This window comes from Macaca nemestrina, chromosome X, assembly GCF_043159975.1.
Source record: "Macaca nemestrina isolate mMacNem1 chromosome X, mMacNem.hap1, whole genome shotgun sequence".
NCBI lineage: Eukaryota > Metazoa > Chordata > Mammalia > Primates > Cercopithecidae > Macaca > Macaca nemestrina.
In genome coordinates this window covers 60,781,420-60,791,493 of record NC_092145.1, presented here as the reverse complement: position 1 = coordinate 60,791,493, position 10,074 = coordinate 60,781,420, and the positions used below count along the sequence as shown (strand labels likewise).

General features: G+C 39.1%; 1 long non-coding RNA gene across 1 annotated transcript; it reads right to left on the bottom strand.

The window, feature by feature from the left end:
• Positions 1-971: 971 nt before the first annotated feature.
• On the bottom strand, positions 972-9,009 carry LOC139360843 (uncharacterized). The gene is made up of 3 exons (XR_011618384.1): positions 8,930-9,009; positions 7,491-7,640; positions 972-1,412 (listed from the first exon to the last, which is right to left on the bottom strand). It is a non-coding gene; the product is annotated as an uncharacterized lncRNA (long non-coding RNA).
• Between the last annotated feature and the right edge of the window lie 1,065 nt (positions 9,010-10,074).

The window sequence follows — 10,074 nt, the reverse complement described above, 5'->3', positions numbered from 1 at the left end:
TCTTCGGGGCTTCTAAGGCAAGAAGGGTAGACTGGGGTGGGGAAGGGGAATGGAGGAAGGGTTTCACCCAAGAGGGAGGGTTTCGGACCAGATCCTCCCAAGTAATTATGTAGGCCACCTGGTCTGGGTGTCCGTGTGGCCCAGGATCCATCACTGTTGCTTTAACCTGTAAGATAATTGGGAGGTCAAATGTTCCGTCCCGGGGCCACCCAACATGGAGGGTAGGCCACTCGGACGAGCAGAATTTTCGCCATCGTCCCTTATGGACTTCTATGGAGAGGTTGTGGGCTCGAGCCCGAACGTCAGGGAAGTGAGTCAGGGTCAGAGACAAAGGAGTCGTCAACGTCTGTCTTATTTCGTCCACGTATAACAAGGACAAAACGAAAGTAACAAAAACAAAGACCAGACAAGTAAGGAGAAGCCGCGCGGCCAGAGAGTGGCGCCACAAGATCACAAAATATTCAGACGGCAGGGGCGACCTGCCTACAGATTTAAGGAGGCTGACTGAGTCGTCAGCCTTCTCCCAGACTACCGCCAGGGTGTCCCCCGGGGCGTAAGTGGGAAGGTGCCGGACACGTCTGTCCCCCTTCCCCACTTAATTCAGAAGGAGTACTCCCCAGAGTTCAGAGTTAGCCGGCAAGACAGACAGAACAAAACGAAAGTACCTGGTAGGTCCGTTCAGTCAGCAGTCCGTGGCCCGGGCCAGATGGGTCTCCGCCGGATGGGTCGGGGGTCCTTGGACGACCCCAGTTCCCGGCCAGTGCACCAAATGTTGGAACAGAACTGTCAATTCCCTCCTGGGCAGGGGTCGCCCCGAAGGATCACCGACACGAGATTCACAGCAGAGAGTTGTTTATTACTAGCGTGCTAGGGTCCCAAGCTCTAAGTTGGCCCTGGGATCCCGAGTGCTTGTTACAGGTTGTTTATATAGGCAAACACAAGTTCAAACACAGCTTAGGGCACGAAATTCAAACAAAGCTTTAGGCGCGTGGTAATTGGGTCTGTCTATGGCCTGAGCAAGGTATCTTGTTCTGATTGGTTGGGGCGGGACCTTAGGAGGTTCTTTCCTGGAATTGCTGATTCCGGGAACATCGGGGACATTGAGGCAGGGTGGGACCCCATGAGGCTATCAGGGTGGGACCTCATGAGGCTATCAGGGTGGGACCCCATGAGGCTATTTCCCGGAATTGTCTTTCTGTTTGGGTTCTGGGAACATCGGGGGGCTATCCGTGGCCATCTGGGGTTTAAGTTTCACGATGGCCAAGCTTTTTAAATTTTATGAGGCTTAGGAATTATGAGGCCTAGTTTCATTATCCTATGTAATGTAAGCTTTTAAAGGTATTCAATTGCTCTTATCTTCTGCATGAACATACAGTCCTCTCAGTTCTTTTATTCTTCTTCACCCTGTGAAACTAAAAAATAAGGCATAGTAGTTTTAAGTCAATTGCATTCTAAATATGTTCATCATGATGCAGGATTCATGTAAAATGTTAAGCAAAACTCATGAAAAAGAGTAGATATTAAGAAAAAAGGTGTGTATGAAGTAAGAACTGATGACTCACAGTACACATTTTTTGAGACTTTTCTATTTTCTGGTTTTTAAGATTTTCCACTGAACGATTTGGATTAAGGTCTATAACATTTCGTGCTGTGTACATGAAAAATCTCAGACAGGTCTCAGTTAATTTAGAAAGTTTATTTTGCCAAAGATGAGGATGCACACTCATGACGTAGCCTCAGGAGACCCTGATGGTAGGTACACATTTTGGTTTTATACAATTTAAGGAGATGAGACATCAATCAACATATGTAAGATGAACATTGGTTCAGTCTGAAAAGATAAGAAAACTTGATGCTAAGAGGGGGCGTCCAGAGCATAGGTTGATAAGAGACAAATGGTTGCATTCTTTTGAGTTTCTGATTAGCCTCTCCAAAGGAGGCAATCAGGTATGCATTTATCTCAGTGAGCAGAGGGTGACTGAATAGAATGGGAGGCAGGTTTGCCCTAAGCAGTTCTCAGCATGACTTTTCCCTTTAGTTTAGTGAGTTTGGGGGTCCAAGATATTTTCTTTTCACATTTTCCCCTTTCTCTTTTTAAAAATCTTTTGGAGAAAACATTTTAGAAGAAAACGAGTCTTTTGTCTCAGTTTTCATCTGATTCTCATGGCTAGGATCATTTATTCCCAAACCCTTACAGTTTCACATGCCAACCTCTTCAGCAACTATCGCTGGGTCTTGAAGGGTTGAAAAGCTTTCACATGCCAACCTCTTCAGCGACTATCCCTGGGTCTTGAAGGGTTGAAAAGCTTTAATTTCCAACTCTGTGTCCCAGGAACGCCCTTTATTTTGATTGGCATCCTCTATCAGACCTGAAGATGAGGCTTTAATTGTTGTCTGTGTTTAAGATTTAGCAGACTTTGGTGTCCTTTTTAGACCCAGGAGTCAAAGCCCTGGAACTCAATGTCACAGGGACTTTAAAAGTACACACAGGAAGATACATGGATGTAATAATCTTAATTTTTTCTTTAAAAAAATTAAATCTCATTTTTCCCTAAGCAAACCAAATTTAATGATAATAAAATAGGAATTATTCTGATAAAACATAAAATATGTTAAACCAGCTACCAAAAAGCAGCAGAAAAGACTTTCTGCAGTGCGCAGAATATTATGTTGGAAGAAGACCTTTCCTTTAGACCTTTAAAAATACATTGTTAGCATCAAGCCACACACACACAAAAAAAAAAGAACCCGAGGAATGAAAAAAACTTAAATGAGCTGAAAATGAGTTGAAAGGAAATGTTAGTATTTTGTGCCTTTTAAAGGGAAAGAGAAAACTGAAACCAGCGAGATGCAATAAAAGTTGTACTTTGGATTAAAATTAAAGAAAAAAAAACTTCTTATAATTTATTAAGAGTAAATTAATTCCTTAAGAAAATTTTATTGTTCTAACCAATTCTTTATTGCGTGTATATATATATATATACACACACACACACACACATATATATATATATATTCTTTTGTTTTGTTTTTTTTGTTTTTGTTTTACATCAAACCCAGTCTCCAGGAAGACCATTATAATTTCCTTTTAATCATAGACAACTTGATCATACAAAAGGTTTTTTTTTTTGGCTGGGTGTTCTGGCTCATGCCTGTAATGCCAGTACTTCGGGAGGCCGAGGCGGGTGGATAACCTGAGGTTAGGAGTTTGAGACCAGCCTGGCCAACATGGTGAAATCCAGTCTCTACTAAAAATACAAAAATTTGTTGGGTGTGGTGGCGGGCACCTGTAATCCTAGTTTTTCGTTTGTTTGTTTGTTTTTTAAATAAATCTGCTTACTGTGATTTACACAGATCATTCGTTATATGCATGGACTCTCTGGTTTGTCCTGAACATTCCTCTTTCTTAAACAACCAATCATTTTACTCTGTGACTCAATTTACCATACAAGAGTCTTTCTCTCATTTGGCATACATCTTTAATCTCCCTCTAGCACCACCAGGCATTTTCTGTCTGTACCTTATGATGTAAATTTTGCTATTTGATTTTCACCTGAGTTGTTTCCTTTAATATGCAAATTTAAGGCCATTAGCTGACAACTGCCTAGGGTTCTGAAACAGGTTATCAATAATCTGAAAGTCTAAGATAGAAGAAAAAAAGGTTTTTATAAATCTATAAGCTGTACTTCTATCTGAATGTCTAATATGTCTACGTATTTATGTGTTGTGTAAACAATCTTTCACTACCAAAAATATATAAAAGAGCTCTAATTAAATGGCTTAAGAAAATAAAAGCATTTGAATCAAATACTTTATCAGGGGAAATAAAAGACTAGTCAAATGCTTTTTTCAAGTAAAAGTAAATTAAATAAAATCTTTCACAAATAAGCTAACTTTAAAATTATTGGTAAAGTAATATTAGAAGTATCTTAAGAACTGCCAATATACTTTTGTTTGCATTTATTAATCAAGCACTTTCATATTTATCTCTGCCAAATGCTATTATAAGGTGTCAAAATTTGGTGCAGGGGATACAAAACTATAAACCCAGCCTGATAGAATGATCTTTGCTTATGTAATTTTTAATAAATAGGACATAGATATTGGTTTAATAAAAATATTTAAATCTTGAATTTAGTAAGATTACCATAACTTCTAATCTTGTGGCTTCAGGTGGTCTAGTACACATGCAGTAAGGTTTGTTTTGGAAAAGGACTGTTATCATCTTTGTTTCAGAGATATACTATAAACTAAGTTCCTCCCAAATGTTAGTTCAGCCTGCACTCAGGAATGAACAAGGACAGCTGGGAGGTTAGAAGCAAGATGGAGTCAGTTAGGTCAAATCTTTTTCACTGTCTCAGTTATAATTTTGCAATGGCAGTTCCATAACATTAAATAATGACAATCACAGTTTTTATAAACAATGTAGGTAATCAGGGCCTCAGGGCCGAGTGCAGTGGCCCACGCCTGTCATCACAGCACTTTGGGAGGCCAAGCGGGGTGGATCACCTGAGGTCAGGAGTTCCAGACCAGCCTGGCCAACATGGTGAAACCCTGTCTCTACTAAAAATACAAAAATTAGCTGGGCATGGTGGTGGGTGCCTGTAATCCCAGCTACTCGGGAGACTGAGGCAGGAGAATCACTTGAACCCAGGATGTGGAAGTTGCAGTGAGCCGAGATCATGCCACTGCACTCCAGCCTCGGTGACAGAGCAAAACTCCGTCTCAAAAAATAATAATAATATAGGTAAGCAATAAAAATAAAATAATTAGGTAAACATAATAGGATTAATACTTGTAGACATACTTGTCATAATTTTAAATCTAAAGCTATATTAAATTAAATAATAGATATTTCTTTATTTGAGTATTTTCCAATATAAAAATATTTGTAGAAAAATATTTTCTTTTTGAGACAGAGTCTCACTCTATCGCCCAGGTGGGAGTGCAGTGGAGTGATCTCTGCTCACTGCAAACTCCGCCACCTGGGTTCAAGCGATTCTCCTGCCTCAGCCTCCCAAGTAGCTGGAATTACAGGTGTCCATCACTGCGTCTGGCTGATTTTTGTATTTTTAGTAGAGACGGGGTTTCATCATTTTGGCCAGACTGGTGTTGAACTCCTGACCTTGTGATCCTCCTGCCTCGGCCTCCCAAAGTCCTGGGATTACAGGCGTGAGCCACTGCACCCGGCCGAAAATATTCTTTCTAAAAAAAAAAAAAAAGTGTCCCTTTAAAAAAAGGTCATGTATAAAACAAAGTATAAGGAACCAGAAAATAATAGAGATGTAAAGAAAGTTAAAAAAAGAAAGAGGCGGGGTTTTTTTGGTAAAAAAGCTTAAAGAGAAATAATTTCATATGAGTAATATAATTTCATAGAGGAAGATTAAAGATGGATGCCAAATCAAACATAAAATTACATAAATTTATCATAGGATTGTATAAGGAGACCAATTTACTTAGATAGGAACTACCTATCTTTTAATTGGATCTCTAACTCTGGTCAGAGCCCATACTGAATCCCGGGTCTCCAAAAAGGGAGAATTATCATGAGGTTTAGACCATGTGATTCTTTTACAGTGCACTTAATTTTTTTTTTTTTTTAGACAAAGACATTTCTAAGTTCCTAAACCACACTCTTCCTTAAAATTCCAAGAGTAGCCTCTGTTGCAATAACTATTTCAGCAAAAACAGCAACAACAACAACAAAATAAACAGGTAACTCAATACAAAAGCAGTTTAAGAGCTGAGATGAACTTGTCTGTTTACATTCTTGGGGTTCCATAAGGAAAAACAGGTTTCTCTCTCAAAAGGAATCTGGTGCTTTCTCCATTTTCTTTAAGGAACCCCAGGCTATTATAAACTGTTATATGTCCCCCATGCGGCAGAAGGCGCAAGAGAAAGGAGAGTCAGCAGAAGTAAATGAAGGAAACAGAATTTAGTCAACTGAGAAGAAAAAAAACTTTTGCTCAAAGAAAAAAAAAAAAAAAAAAAGACAAGGTCCTAGGAGAAAAACAAAAACAAAAACATGAAGGCCTTTTAAATGCAAAGACACACATGTTGATGTTAGCTTTTAATTAAGCTGAGTTTTAACCACTGAGCTCCTTTAAAAAAATCTTTTAAAATCTCATTATCATATTTCAGCTAGGATGAATTGTTGCCATTTAAGTACAGCCATTGCTCTTTCAGTTTGGCCTGGCTAGCAAAAAGGTGGCCTTGTTATGTAAATAAAGCTTCTTAGTAGTCAAAATCAAAATTGTTTCCTTTTTTTTTTCCTTTTGCCCTCCGTTTTCTTCCTTCACCACACCTCCTTTTGTGTGTGTGTGTGCGTGTGAGATTTAGCTACTTCAGAGGCCCTGTTCCCCATAATTTGGAATTTACTTCGGGTTTGATCAAGTTTAACAGTGATGATCAAACCTAATGGGAAAAAGACCAAAACAACAACAAAAACAGAAACAACAATAACAACAAAAAAACAGTTAAGCAAAACAAATGATCACACAATTTCTATGATTACCGAGTGCTCTAACGGTAAGGAGAGATTAAGACCAGCTGGTTGTTAATCTTAAATTTGGCCAAGACAAACCCCAATTCAGTTACTTATCTAGGGATGGAACTCAGGCTGAAGACTGGTCTCTACCATCCTAGAAGCAGGAAAAACAAAACAAAACCCTCATCTTCCCTGTTGGCAGCAAGTTCAAACTCCGTAAAGGAGTTACCTGCCCTTAATCATCATGGAAGCAGGAAAAACTTTGCCTTCCTCGTGTTGGAAAAAAGTAATATTCCAAAGGGAAAAAAAAAAAAAAAAAAAAAGAGTTATATAGCAAAATAAACTTTAGATCTCGACCAAATTTGGGGAGATCAGGGATTCTCTGGGCGGGTGGGTGGGGATGCTTCCAGGCCTCAGCAAATTGTCCTGTTAGTTTGAGCCATAAGGATAGTTCAAGATGGTACCAAGCACTGACAAGAAATTTGTCAAAAGTCAGAGGCATCTCCACTGAGAATCCCTTCATGGTTACCAAAATGCGAATCGTGAATATCTGAGACAGGTCTCAGATAATTAGGAAGTTTATTTTGCCAAGGCTGAGGACACTTGCTCATGTCACAGCTTCAGAAGGTCGTGACAACACGTGGCCAAGGTGGTCAGGACACAGTTTGCTTTTATACATTTTAGGGAGACATGAGACATCAATCAACACATGTAAGAAGAACATTGGTTCAGTCTGGAAAGGCAGGACTAGTCCAAGCAGGGAGGGTGCTTCAGGGTCATAGGTAGATAAAAGACAAATGATAACATTCTTCTGGGTTTCTGATTAGCCTCTCCAAAGGAGGCAATCAGGTATGCATTTATTTACGTGAGCAGAGGATGATTTTGATTAGCATGGGAGGCTGGTTTGCCCTAAGTAGTTCCCAGTTTGACCTTTCCCTTTAGTTTAGTGATTTTGGGGGCCCAAGATATTTTCCTTTCACCGTATCAATAGAATTGCACTTACTTGGTAATAAGTCAGAAGAGAAAAATGTAGGTCATTCCGGGCGCAGTGGCTCATGCCGGTAATCCCAGCACTTTGGGAGGCTGAGGCGGGCAGATAACGAGGTCAGGAGATGGAGACCATTCTGGCTAACACGGTGAAACTCCATCTCTACTAAAAATACAAAACAAAATTAGCCGGGCGTGGTCGCGGGCGCCTATAGACCCAGCTACTTGGGAGGCTGAAGCGGGAGAATGGCCTGAACCCAGGAGGCGGAGCTTGCAGTGAGCCAAGATCACGCCACTGCACTCCAGCCTGGGCGATAGAGTGAGACTCCGTCTCACTAAATAAATAAATAAATAAATAAATAAATAAATAAATAAATATTATTTATTCACTAGCCATCTTGGTACTCTGGCTATAAGAAAAAGGTGACTTCAGTGCTCCCTCAAATCTGCAATAATTATTATTTCAATAAAAGAGATTAATAGATGAATGAGCATGTTAGGTTTGGAATCCTGGGGTGGGAAAATAATAGCCTTTTTCCTGGGTTTGTATACATTGTATAGATAGTCAGGATTTTTTGTTATAACACATGGTTTGAAAAAGTCAATTTTTTTTTAATACATATGTGTTCCTAGAAATTACAGTGCTATACAAATCGTGCAGTGAAAACCACAGAGCTCATGTGACAAATGTGGTGAGGCATGCAATCCAAATCTCTTCCTAACCCCTGTATTTCCATGAGTCTTGCAGTATTCAACTGCACAATTTGGATAGTGAAGTGATTTTTAGTAACACATACCATGTTATAGCATTATAGAAGAAATGATTACCTGTACATTATACATACTTAATAATTATATCTAATAATTATATTAGTTTATGGAATACCTGTGTTGTTAAATCAACAAAACAAACCTGAATTAAAAGGACCGCAAAATTATGGCAATAGAAAACTGACAATGGACTCTTTACTCTTTTCATCTTATCTCAGTTCTTTTCTCAAAGCTAGGTCTAGGTAGAAGAGACTGGTTAACATCTCCTCCCCAAAGCTATCCCTTAGGGTTGTCTTTAAAAATGAAGACAGCCATTCAAATGTATGTTAAATGTAAACAAAAATACTTTTAGAAGCTGTCAGGCCTCTGAGCCCAAGCCTGCACATATACATCCACATGTACTGAAGTAACTGAAGAATCACAAAAGAAGTGAAAATGGCCGGTTCCTGACTTAACTGATGACATTAATCTTGTGAAATTCCTTCTCCTGGACAATGAGTCTGGAAGCTCCCGCCGAGCACCTTGTGACCCCTGCCCCTGTCTGCCAGAGAACAACCCCTTTGACTGTAATTTTCCACTACCTACACAAATCCTATAAAACTGTCCCACCCCTATCTCCCCTTGCTGACTATTTTCAGACTCAGCCCACCTGCACCCAGGTGATTAAAAAGCTTTATTGCTCACACAAAGCCTGTTGATGGTCTCTTCACACGGAGGGACAGGCGGGCGGGCATGACAGAAACCTTTGCTATTTTTATTGACCTGTAATATACAAGAAGGTGACAGAGTTCAGCATGAAGCTTAAAATATAAGTAAAAGAGAGTGCTTAACGCAAAAGCAGCTCTAAAGAAAACTCCCCCACAATGCTTTTTCATCCAACAATTCCTCTTGTGTGCCTGGATCTTTACTAATAAAGATTGTAGTCATAATTGTAGTAGTACAGAATTAATTTGGCTGATAGCTTGCAACAATAGGTTGTGTATTTACCATTTTAAAATTTTTGTCAATTTCTCTTCTTTTTACAATATTTGAATAGTTTGTCTATTCCACAGAAAGCAGAAGGCAGCTGATATATCGCTGTCTGGTTTCCTTCCTACCTTCCTTCTTTCTCTCCCTCACTCTTTCCTTCCCTCCCTCCCTTTCTTCCTTTCTTCCATTTTAAAACTCATGACTTGCATTTGTCTATTTAATATTTTATATAATGTTTGGCAACCCTGATTTCAACTGCTAAATTTAATCTCCGTTCCCTAAGTAGGCAGTTGCAATAAATTTTAGAATACTACCAGTACGACTGACAATCATCTCATTATTTTTCTTGAAAGATCACACTTCAGATAATCTTGTTCCCTATAAAGGACAGTTTATTGTCAAATGTATAGTGCCTGGGGATGTTTATGATTTTAAACATGTTTCCATCCCGCTATTTTTCTGACAGCCTTGGCTCTGTCTTTACTGTGCTGAAAATGAACCCTGCATAGTAAGAAGTTTGTGCAGTCTTGGTAGTCCACTGAGGGGTGGGGATTACTTTAACTATAGCCCTAGATTTCTTACAGTAAAAGGAATGTTTTCCAAAATTTGCAGACTGGACCATAGTTAAAAACAACTTATAGCTTGTCACTGGAAAATCTACCATTTACAAGATTTATTGTGTAGTATTAAATCTCATAGTAATGGTTTTATATAGCCCAATTTTCTTAAGTCAAAGTATATGATATATTGCTTTGTAATTCCACAATCAACAGATGAAGGTATTTGCAGTAATTCCATATAGCGTTAATGATAATAAGAGCCATAAACTGAAAGCCCTTTTTGTATGGATAAGAGGAATA